Source organism: Aedes albopictus, chromosome 2 (genome assembly GCF_035046485.1).
Source record: "Aedes albopictus strain Foshan chromosome 2, AalbF5, whole genome shotgun sequence".
Lineage (NCBI taxonomy): Eukaryota > Metazoa > Arthropoda > Insecta > Diptera > Culicidae > Aedes > Aedes albopictus.
Window position 1 is genome coordinate 384,867,044 of NC_085137.1, and position 13,493 is coordinate 384,880,536.

Below are 13,493 nucleotides of genomic sequence, written 5' to 3' on the forward strand. Positions count from 1 at the left end.
TGAAGGCATTACCAAAGAAGTGCATGAAAGAATTCATGAAAGAAGATCTCAAAAACTGAAAGAGGAGTCTAGAAATTCCTGTAGAATTTGCAGGATAAACTACTGAAAGAATTGCTGGAAAAATTATTGAAGGAATACCCTGGAGGCATTCCTAAAGGAATCCTTGAAGAATTTCCTGGGGGAATCCGTAGAGGAATTCGTGAAAGAATTCATAGAGGAATTTGTGGAGAAATATTTCGAAAAACTCCTGGGCAAATTTCTTGAAGAGTTCCAGCAAGGGCTCATTGACGAACCCCTGGAGGATTTCCTGGAGTAAACTCTGGAAGCATTCCTGGAAGAAACCCTGGAGGAATTCCTGGAAGAATTTCTGGCGGAATCTCTGAAAGCATTCCTGAAGGAATCCTTGGAAGAATGCCTGGAGGTTTCCTTGTAAGAATTCCTGGAGGAACTTCTGGAAGAATGTCCGGAGGAATTTCTGCAGGAATCTCTGAGGAAATTTCTGGAGGGACATTTGGAGGAATTTCAAGAAAAATTCCTGGAGGAAGCTATGTGAAATTCCTGGAGAAATCCCTGGAGGAATTCCTGAAGGATTCCGTGAAGGAATTACAGGATGAAACACTGGAGGGGTGACAGAAGAAATCCATGAAGGAATCCATGAAATAATTCATGGAGGAATTCCAGGATGAATTGCTGGAGGAATTCCTGAAGGATTTTTTTTAAATTCCTGCATGAATTTGTAGAAGAATTACTCGCGGAATTTAATGACGAATCCTTGCAGAAATTACTGGAGAAATCTCTGGAGGAATTTGTGGAGCAATTTCTGAAGGAATCATTTTTTTTAATCTGTATTAACGAGATTTTCAGCCCTAGGCTAGTTCATCTCGGGAGCCACACTTTACTTCCCTTAAGAAGGAAGAACTCACATTTTGCGAGTTTGTCGGGAGTGGGATTCGATTGCAGGTCCTCGGCGTGATAGTCAAGTGTTCTAACCATCACACCAAGTCCGCTCCACCCTGGAGGAATCAGTGAAGGCATTCCTGAAGGAATTTTTGGAAGAATCCGTGAAAAAATCTTGGAGGAATTTCTGGAGGCATTCTTTCAAGAATTATTGGAAGAATTTCTGGAGGATTTTCAGGAGGAATACCTGGCTGAATCACAGGAGACATTCATAGAGGAATCACAGGAGACATTCATAGAGGAAATCCTAGCGAAAGCTTTAGAAAATTCCTGGAGAAATCCCTGCTTTAATCCTAGGAGGAATTCCTGAAGGAATCCGTAAAGGACTTCAAGGATGAATCCCTGGAGAATATTTAGAGAAACATCTGGAAGAATCCCTAGAGGTTTTTTCTGGAGAAATTCCTAAAAAAAATGTAGGAATTCCTGGAAGATTTTCTGGAGGATTTCCTGAAGGAATTCTTTAAAAACTTTCTGGAAAAATATTTGCGGCTTCCTGGAATGATTAAACGAACTCCTCGAGCAAATGAACTCCTAGAGGGATTTTTGAGGAATATCTGAAGAAATTCATTGATAAATCCCTGGAGGAATTCCTGAAGAAACTCCTGGAGAAATTCCTGGCGAAATTCATGGAGGAATACCTGAAGAAATTTTTCGAGGAATTCCTGGAACAGTTCCAGGAGAAGTTTTTTTCTGGAGAAATTCATGGATAAATTCTTGTAGGAATACCTAGAGGAATTCTTGGAGGAATCCATGAAGAATTTTTTAGATGATTTCCTGGAGCAATTAATAGAGAAATTTTTATAGTTGTCCCAGGAGAAATTTCTGGAGAGATTCCTTGAAAAATTCCAGAAAAGTAAATTCTGTAGAAATTCCTGGAAAAAATTCTCGAAGAATTCCTGAAAGAGTTCCGAGAGAAATTTCTTCAGGATTTTCTGGAGAAATCCGAGTAGGAATTCCTTAAGGTCTCCAGTTAGCCTAGTGGTTAAGGCTATGGATCGCCAATCCGGAGACGGCGGGTTCGATTCCCGTTCCGGTCGGGAAAATTTTCTCGACTCCCTGGGCATAGTGTATCATTGTACTTGCCTCACAATATAGAAATTCATGAAATGGCAGGCAAAGAAAGCCCTTCAATTAATACCTGCGGAAGTGCTCAAAGAACACTAAGTTGAAGCGAGGCAGGCCAAGTCCCAGTGGGGAAGTAGAACCATAAAGAAGAAGAAGAAGAAGATCCTTGCAGAAATTCCTTGAGGAATCCCTGTAGAAATTCAAGATGGAATTACTGAAGACATTTTTGAAGGAATGAATGGAGAAATTCCTGGAGGAATTCACGAAAGAATTCTTTGAGGTATTTTTTGCGAAACATTCATGGAGGAATTCCTGGAGAAATTCCTGGATGATTTTCTTCAGGAATTTCTGGAGAAATTTCTGGAAGAATCCATGTTTGCATTCCAAGAGGTATTTCTGGATAAATTCCTCCAGAATTTTTAGGAGCAATTCATTTATGAATTCTTGGAGGAATAACTAGAGAAATTCCTGGATGAATTCTTTAAGGCATTTCTGGACAAATACTTAAAGCTTCCTGGAGGAACTCCTCGAGAAATTAATAAAGGATTTTTTGAACAATTTCTGAAGAAACTCATGGATGAATCCCCGAAAAAATTTCGAAGGAATCCATGGAGAAATCTCTGGAGGAATTCTTATTGGATATTGAAGGAATTCTGGCAGAAATTTCTGGCGGAATCCAAGGAGGTATCCCTGAAGCAATTCTTGGAAGGGTGCCGGGAGACATTCCTTTAAGATTCTCTGGAGGAATTCTGACAGAAATTCCTAGAGATTTTTCTGGAGTAATTCCTGGAGGTATTTCTGGATGATTTTTTGAAGAAATTCATGAATAAATCATTGAAGGAATGAATCCCTGAAGAAGTCCTTGAGAATTTCCTGTAGAATTTCCTGGAGGAATCCATGGAAGAATTGCTCGAGAAATTCCAGGAGGAATTCCTGGAAGAGTTACGGGAGAAATTCCTTTATGATTTTCTGGAGAAATCTGTAGAGCAATTCCTTGAAGAATCCCTGGAGGAAATATTGAAGAAAATCTGGCAGACATTCCTAGAGGTTTTTTTCTAGAAGAAATTTCATGAGGAATCTCTGAAGGGATTCCTGGGGGTAATTCTGGAGTAATTCCTGGAGGTAGGGTAATTTTTCAATTGTTGCACGGTTAAAAATGCGCCAATTGTTGTACACCTCATAAGAATAACATGGAGTGTGCAACAATAGGCGAGTTTTTAGCCATGCAACAATTGGATAATTACCCTAATTCTGAAGAAATTTCTGGAGTGTTTACTGGAGGAATTCTTGGAGGAATTATTTGAGGAAATTCTGGAGAAATATATGAGGCTTCATGGAGAAATTCTGAAGGAACTCCTCGAGGAATTTCTGCAGGATTTTTTTTAGAAACTCCTAGAAAAAGTTCTGGAGGAATTCTTTGAGGAATGCAAGGAGAAATCCCTCTAGTTTTGGTGAAAATTCCCAGAGGATTTTATAGAGGAATCCCTGGAGGAGTTCCTGGTAGAATTTCTGGCACTCTTCCTTAAGAAATTTCTGAAAGAATTCCCAGAGGATTTTTTTGCGGAATTTCTGAAGAAATTCATGGATGCATCCTCGGAGGAATTCCTGAAGAAATGCCTTGAGAATTTCCTGGAGGAATCCATGGGGGAATTTTTCGAGGAGTTCTAGGAGGAATTCCTTGGAAGAGTTTAAAATTTATCTAGGATTATCTGGAGGAATGCGAGGATCAATTCTTAGAGAAATCCCTAGAATAAATATTGTAGGAATTCTGACAGTCATTCCTAAAAGAAAATTTCAGGAGGAATCTCTGGAGGAATTATTGGAGCATTTACTAAAGGAATTATTTGAGGAATTTCTGGTGAAATATATGAGGCTTCCTGGAAAATTAATGGAGGAATGCCTGAAGGAACTTCTCGAGGAATTTCTGAAGGAATATCTGGAGGAATTTCTGAAGACATTCATTATCGCATCCCTGGAGGAATCCCTGAAGAAATTTCAGGAAAAAATCCTGAAGAAATTCCTAGGGGATTCCGTAGAGGATTCCGTGATGGAATTTCTCGCGGAATTATTCGAGGCACTGCTGGAGGAATTCCTGGAAGAGTTTCGGGTGTAATTACCTTAGGGTTTTCTGGTGGAGTTCATGGGTAAATTTTCAGAGAAATCCCTGGAGGCATCCCGGAGGAATTTCTGGAGGAATGTCTGAAGGAACTACTCGAGCAAATTCTGAAGGAATACCTGGAGGAATTTCTGAAGAAATTAATGAATGAATTATGAATGAATTCCTGCAGGAATTCTTGGATAAATTGCTGTAAAAAATCCTGAAGAAATTCCTGAAGGAATCCGTGGAGGATTTCCTGGACAAATTTCTTGCGGAGTTCCTCGAGAAATTCTTGGAAGGGTTCCGGGAGACATTCTTGGGAAACTCAGGCAGAAATTCCTAAAGGAATTGCTGGAGGAATTTCAAGAGTTCATCCTCGACAAATTTCTGAAAGAATTCCTGGTGGAATTTCTGGAGGATTTTTTGTGGAATTTCTGAAGAAATCCATGGATAGATCCCTGGAGAAATTCCTGATGAAATTGGAATCCATGGAAGTATCCATGGAAGTATCCTTAAAGAAATTTCTTGAGGAATACCAGAATTCCATGAGAAATTCTTTAAGCATGTTATGCAGGCATCCGTGGAGGAAATATTGAGTAAATTCTGACAGACAGACATTCAGGATTTTTCCTAGAAAAATGTCAGAAGGGATCTCTTGAGGAATTTTAGGGGTATTTACTGGAGGGATTCCTGGAGGATTTATTTGAGGAATTTCTGGAGAAATATATGAGGCTCCCTGGAGAAATGTCTGAAAGAACTCCTCGATGAATTTCTGAAGGAATTTCTGAAGGAATTCCTGAAGGAATTCTGGAAGAAGTTTCTGAGGAATTTCTGAAGAAATTCATTAATGAATCCCTGGAGAAATTCCTGAAGAAATTTCTGGAAAAACCATCTGGAAGACGGTGTAATTGTCTATTTTAAATTCCTGGAGGATTCCCTGGAGGTATTCCTGGAAGAGTTTTGGAAGAAATTCCTTTAGGATTTTCTGCAGGAGGAATTCCTGAAAAAATCACTAGCTGCATATTGGAGGAATTTCTAAAGAAATGTCTGAAGGAATCCCTTGAGGAATTTCTAAAGAAATACCTGGAGAAATTTCTGAAGAAATTCATTATTGAATCCCTGGAGGAATTCCTGAAAAAAATCCTGGAGAAATTACTGAAGGAATCTGTGGAGGATTTCCTGTAGAGATTCCTCGCAAAATTTTTGGAAGAGTTCCGGGAGACATTCTTTTAGGATTCTCTGGAGAAATTCTGGCAGATATCCCTAGAGGATTTTCTGGAGAAATCCCTGGAGAAATTTCATGAGGAATTCTTGGAGCATTTTTTTGAGGAATTCCTGTAGGAATTTCTAGAGGAATTTAAGAAGGATTTTTAGAAAAAAATCATGGATTCAGGAATTCCTGAAGAAGTTCGTTGAGAATTTCCTGGATAATTTTCTTAAGGAACTCCTGGAGGAATTTCTCGAGGAATTCCAGTAAGATATTCTTCAGAAATTCCTTTAGAACTTTCTGGGGGATTCCGTGGAGCAATTCCTAGAGGAATCCCTGGAGGAAATATTGCGGGAATTCTGGCAGACATTCCTAGAGGATTTTTCCTGAAAGAAATTTCAGGAGGAATTCCTGGAGGTAATTTTAGAAGAAATCCTGTAGTATTTACTGGAGGAATTATTTGAGGAATTCCTGGAGAAATATTTTAGACTTCCTGGAGGAATTTCTGAAGGAATTATTGGAAGATTTTTTGGGGGAATTCCTGGAGGAATCATGCACGAATCTTTGAAGAAATCCTGGAGGAATCTCTGTAGATTGCAACAAGGATTCCGATCAAAATGTTCTATCTAGGAATTCTGACATCCTCCAATTCTAGCATCACTAATTGTCCAGGATCAAAATTTTTTCACAACGACAATTTTTTTTTCTATAATTGATAGTTTTCTCGATATTCTCCATTGTATTTGATAAGTTTATAAAATTTTATAAAAGTCGAGATAATGACTTCGTATTATTATTATTATTATTATTATTATTATTATTATTATTATTATTATTATTATTATTATTATTATTATTATTATTATTATTATTATTATTATTATTATTATTATTATTATTATTATTATTATTATTATTATTATTATTATTATTATTATTATTATTATTATTATTATTATTATTATTATTATTATTATTATTATTATTATTATTATTATTATTATTATTATTATTATTATTATTATTATTATTATTATTATTATTATTATTATTATTATTATTATTATTATTATTATTATTATTATTATTATTATTATTATTATTATTATTATTATTATTATTATTATTATTATTATTATTATTATTATTATTATTATTATTATTATTATTATTATTATTATTATTATTATTATTATTATTATTATTATTATTATTATTATTATTATTATTATTATTATTATTATTATTATTATTATTATTATTATTATTATTATTATTATTATTATTATTATTATTATTATTATTATTATTATTATTATTATTATTATTATTATTATTATTATTATCTTTATTTACGAGATTTTCAGCCCTGGGCTGGTTCATCTCGGACGTATTAAAGTTTCGCATTGCCCTGAAATCATCACCATCCGAAGCTTTCTCCAGAATCTTAATATGAAGTACTTGGCGATGCACCACAACATGTTGAAACCCCTACTTGGGAATTCATATTGCGTGTAACACCATAATTATATTTTGCACCATGATCATACATATATTGCACCATTATTATGGTGCCCCCCCTAAGCAAGAACCCTGCGCACGCTAGTGGTTACGGGAGAGTTTCAAGGATTTGCAATTAGGTTTCAGAGGGCTTTTCAAGGAGCACCAGGGGGTTTAGTTACGTTTCAGAGAGCTTTAAGGAGTTTCGGTAGTGTTTCAGTGATTTTCAGGAGGGTTTTGAACACTATCGTGCGCAGGGTTCTTGCTTAGGGGGGGGGGGGGCACTATAATGATGGTGCAATATATGATCATGGTGCAAAATATAATCATGGTGTTACACGCAATATGAATTCCCAAGCAGGGGTTTCAACATGCTGTGGTTGGGATTCTGGAGAAGGCAAGGGAGAAGGCTTCGGATGGTGATGATTTCAAGGCAACGCGAAACTTTAATATGAAGTCATTACCTCGTCTCTTATAAAATTTTATTAACGTATCAAGTACATCGGAATATATCGAGAAATTTATCAATTAGAAAAAAATGTGGTGACAATTAGTGGCGCTAGAATTGGAGTAGAATTCATAGACTGAGTCAGAATTCCTAGATAGAAAGTTTCGATCGGAATCCTTGTTGCAATCTACAGAGATTCCTCCAAGGATTCGTGCATGAATTCCTCCAAAATTTTCCCAGCAATTCCTCCAAAAATTCCTCCAAGATGCCTCCAGGGATTTCTTCTAGGAATTGCTCCACGGATTTCTCCAGAAAATCCTGCAGGAATTTCTACCGGAATCCTTCCAGGAATTCCTTCAGGAAATCCTCCACGGATTCCTCTAGAAATTTCTCCAGGATTTTTTTCAAGTGTTTCTGCAGGAATTCCTCCATGGATTCATAAATGAATTTCTTCATAAATTCCTCAAAAAATCCTACAGAAATTTCTCTATGAATTCCTTTAGAAATTCCTCGAGGAGTTCCTTCAAATATTCCTCCAGTAATTCCTCCAGGAAGCCTCATATATTTCTCCCGAAGTTTCTCAAGTAATTCCTCCAGTAAATACTCCCGGAATTCCTCCAGGAAATCCCCCATAATTACCTCCAGGAATTTCTCCAGAGATTCCTCTTGAAATTTCTTTTAGGAAAAAGTCATTCCCAGAGTCTGCCAGAATTCCCCCAATATTTTCTCTAGGAATTGATCCACGGATTTCTCCAGAAAATCCTAAATAAAATCTCACGAATGTCTCCAGAAAATTCTCAAGGAATTCAGAAATTTCTCAAGGAATTCATACATCCAGAAAATTCTTCTAAAATTCCTCCAGAAATTCTCGAGGAAGAACGCCAGAAATTACTCCAGGAGTTCCTCCAGAAATTCCTCCAGGGATTCCTCCAGAAAATCTTAAGGAATTTCTCACGGATGTCTCCAGAAAATTACGCAGGAAATTCACAAGGAAATTCTTTAGCAATTCCTCCCGAATTATTTCAGGAATTTCTGGAGAAACAAATGAGGCTTCCTGCTTCCTGGAGAAATTTCTAGAGTTCCTGGAGGAGAATTTTGTGGAATTTCTGAAGAAATTCATTAATGATATTTTATGGAATTTCTGGAGAAATTCGTTAATCCAGGGATTCATTAATGACAGAAATGCCTCAAAAAAAAAAAATACATTAATGAATTTCATCAGAAGTTCTCAAAAAAATCCTTCAGAAACTCCTCTAGAAATTTCTCCAGGGATTCATCCATGAATTTCTTCAGAAATTCCTCAAAAATTTCCCCAGAAGTTTCTCCAGGAATTCTTTTAGAAATTTGTCGACGAAGAACTTCAGAAATTCCTTCAGCGATTTCTCAAAGAATTTCAGCCAGAATTCCCCGAGAATGTCTTCCGGAACTCTTCCAAGAACTCCTCGAGGAATTCTGAAAAGAATTTGACCAGGGGATCTTCCACAGATTCCTCCAGGAATTTCTTCGGTATTTTTTTCCAGGAATTCCTCCAAGTATTCATCAATGAATTCCTTCAGAAATTTCACAAAACATTCATTTCTTTAGAAATCCTTCAAGTATTCCTTTAGGAATTCCTCGAGGAGTTCCTTCAGACATTCCTCCAAAAATTCCTCCAAAATGCCTCCAGGGATTTCTTCCAGGAATTCCTCCACGGATTCCTAAAGAAAATCCTAAAGGAATTTCTCCCGGAACTCTTCCAGGAATTTCTCGAAGAATTCCGCGAGAAGTTCCTCCCGGGAATCCTCCAGGAGTTTCTCCGTTTTTTTTCAGAAATTTCTTCAAGAATTCCTCCAGGGATTCAGTAATGAATTTCTTCAGAAATTCCTCAAAGAATTCTTCCAGAAATTCCTCCACGGATTCCTTCAGTAATTCCTCGAGTAGTTCCTTCCGACATTCCTCCAGAAATTTTTCCAGGAAGCCTCATATATTTCTCCAGAATTTGCCCAAATAAATCCTTCAGGAATTCCTCCAGTAAATACTCCAGGAATTTCTCCAGAGATTCCTCTTGAAATTTCTTCTTGGAAAATTCCTCTAGGAATGTCTGCCAGAATTTCTTTAATATTTCTTCCAGGGATCCTGCAGGTAATGCTCCATATAATCCTCCAGAAAATATTAAAGGAATTTCTCCTGGAACTCTTACAGGATTTTTTCCTGGAATTCCTCGAGCAATTGCTCCAGTTATTCCTCCATGGATTCCTCCAGGAAGTTCTACGTGAAATTCTCTAGGACTTCTGTAAGAATTTTCTTTAGAAATTCATCCATGAATTTCTTCAGGAATTCTTTAAAAAATCCTCCAGAAATACCTCCACGAACACCTCCATTTTCCTTCAGAAAATCCTGTATAGGAGTTTATGCCAGAATTCCTCCAGAGAATCCTAAAGGAATATCTCCCGGAACTCTTCCAAGTTCTAGTGTTCTCCCGGAACTCTTCCAAAAATTCCTTCAGGGATACCTCCGTGTATTCCTCCAGGAATTTCAACAGGATTTTTTCCTGAAATTCCTTCAGAAATTCTTCCATGGATTACTCTAGGAATTTCTTCGGGAATTTCTTATATATATATATATATATATATATATATATATATATATATATATATATATATATATATATATATATATATATATATATATATATATATATATATATATATATATATATATATATATATATATATATATATATATATATATATATATATATATATATATATATATATATATATATATATATATATATATATATATATATATATATATATGCATGCATATATATATATATATATATACGCATGCATGTATATATATATATATATATATATATATATATATATATATATATATATATATATATATAACCTAAATAAGGGCGAAAGTAACATGAGAGAGTTCTCTTCATCGACTCTCTCTTCTCTTCAAATTAAAGTGACAAGATGCAAGTAAGGTTGCACTTTTTGGTCATAAATCGCTAGGTTGCGATGTAATCTAGCGTCTAAGTGTAAAAAAGTTCGATTGAATTTGCATCTTGTCACTTCGATTTGCAGAAGAGAGAGTCGATGAAGAGAACTCTCTCAAGTTACTTTCGCCCTTATTTAAACTCAATCTTGATATATATATATATATATATATATATATATATATATATATATATATATATATATATATATATATATATATATATATATATATATATATATATATATATATATATATATATATATATATATATATATATATATATATATATATATATATTAGTGTGGGTCATCGGAACCGTTTTCTCAGATCAAAGCTTTTTTGGTTCCATTTCGGGTCCTGAGTATCTGTGCAAAATTTGAGCACGATCAGTTGCGTCTACACTTTGCGCATTGAAATTGAAATTTGTATGGGATTTTGTATGGGAGAACATACTTTTTTGCATTTTTGTCATAAGTTGAAAAAGTTTGTCTGAAACTTTTTAACGGATACTGTAAAATGATAGCCTAGGATGTTCTGAAAAACTTTGACCGCAAAGCGATCCGATGCTTGTAAAAATAGTTATAACCAACGAACCGCATGTATGTGTTTATGTTTTAACATGTAAAGGAATAACAATAGCAACAAAATCATGCTGTTTCGCCAAGCAATGCCAACGATATAACTTTTTTCGTAAGCATCAGATCACTTCGCGGTCTTCGACAAAGTTTTTCAGGACACCCTAGGCAATGTTTTCACTTTATCGGTTACATGGTTTTAGAATAATTCGAGCTTGTTATGAGAGAAATGCAAAAAAGTGTGTTTTCCCATGTAAAACCCCATACAAACTTCAAACGCGATGCGCAAAACGTAGACATAACCGATCGTATCCAAATTTTGCACACTTATTTGGGTCCTAAAATAGGATCAAAAAAGCTTTGATCTGATGGGATACCATTGAATTTTTCATTTTTCCATATAAACGATGACCCACTCTAATATATATATATATATATATATATATATATATATATATATATATATATATATATATATATATATATATATATATATATATATATATATATATATATATATATATATATATATATATATATATATATATATAGATAGATAGATAGCTACTGTTGCAACTACTATTGATAACCGCTATTCTTATTATTCATATTTTAGCCGTGCATGAAATGAATGAAAGACAGACTAAAGAAAACCTAACGCACGTGATTCAAGAAGAGCTGAAACAATTTGGTCTAGAAATAGACCAGATCTTCGCCATCGCCCATGATAATGGCGCGAACATGTGTGCAAGCGTTAAATTATTGAAAAGCCTTGCTGTACCAGATTGCCAGGAGGAAGAGCCGCTCAGTATTATGTTGCCCACTGAATTCAAAATGTTGGATGAATTCCAAGAACCCTTCGACCTTCAGGAAGATGATGACGAAACAGATGATGAGGATGGTGCAATTACTCCTGAGGAGCATGAAGTACAGGATGATTTTGAAAACGATCAGGATGGGACTCCTGATATTGTTATCAGCGACGATGACATCGAGAATATGGAAATACTGAACATAGAGTGCCTTTAACTTAGAGTGGCGTCAATGTCAAAATTGGAACAAAGATCATGTGTCAAATTGCTGTCAAATCCATACAAACGCGCGTTCCAAACGAGCAGGAGACCTGTCAAAATCGGAACATGACGCCACTCTCCCTTCCAGTCACTCTAACTGAACAGTATCAGATGTGGAGCTCATACTGCGCAATTGGTGGCTTACGACGTTATTAAGCAATACAAACCCAGATTGTCGCAGATAAACAAAATTTGCTTGGCTATGCACCATAAAAGCAATCGAGAACTGTTCATCTTACATAAAATCCCGTTACCACCAAAAGTCAACGAAACACGCTGGGGTGTTTGGTTCATTCTTTTACGCTATCTGCAAGAATTGAGGACAAAACAATTCCTCAGTACCCTACAATGTCAGGATTCATCGTTGGGTAAGTAGCCTAATATTCTATTTTCGTTTATTTGATTTGTTTATTAGTTTTATTTTTGGTGATTCCTAGATCTGAACAAGCACTGGAAGTTCATTGATCGCTTCTGTCAAGCCTTTGAACCGGTATATGTCTTAACGTTGAAGCTGCAGAAAACCCACGTTCCACTGTCACAGTTCTACGCCGATTGGCTTATTTGTCAGGCAGAACTGTATGCAACTAAGCAAAACGAGAAAAATTCATTAGCGGCAAAACTATTGACATCAATGGAAAAAAGGGTCCATAAGCTGAAGACAAGCATGGCCTTCAAAGTCTGTTTGTATCTTGACCCACGTTTCAACTTCGCAGGATCCCGGCGTATGAGCGAGAGCGATAAGCGAGATGCACAGGTAAGCAGTTTGGATTACGTTAAGCACATCAGTTACAAGGATAGGATGTGACAACTGCATCTTCTTTGTCTAATTTCAAAGCTTGCTGTCTGATTTTTCCGCGTTGCTAAGATTATTGGTCCCCAAATTGGTCTCTTTTGGGCACGACTAGTTGTCTTATCCTGTCCTGGTTATATCCAAAAGCAGTTATTTGTACCCTATACATAAATGATTATCGTTTAATAATGAATTGATTTCAGCAATACCTCGTTGCTTTGAACAACCGACTAGACAAATTGGATGGATTGCGAGAGGAGCCCACAGAAGTGGAAGCAGGGAACAGCAGTGGCTTTGTAGAGGACTACCTAATGGATTTCTTCGATGAAGGAAACGCGGACGTTCTCCCATCTACCTCCAAGAATAGCTCGACAAGCGACTCCCTGCTTTTTGACCTGCTAAAACTCGAAAATCGAGAGAAAGTCAACATAACGGCCGGTTCAAATTTGAACAACTCCGGCGGCCAACCAGGAACATCTTTTGATATTCTCGAATATTGGAAGAAGCGAAAATTTTCGAACCCTCGCGTATACCGTTTAGCGATGGTGGTGCTGGCTGCGCCTTCTACGCAAATAACTGTTGAGCGCTTATTCAGTCAAGTGAAATTCGTTCTGACCGATTCTCGCATGCGGTTGAGCAGTGCATCCATTAAAGACATAATGGTCCTCAAAATGAACGAAGATTTGCTGGGGAACGTAGTGGATGTAATTCTGGAACGCAACGATCTAACGGCGTGATTTCGATTCGGGTTATTTTTCTTTTGTTACAGCAGCAATTAAATGTAAG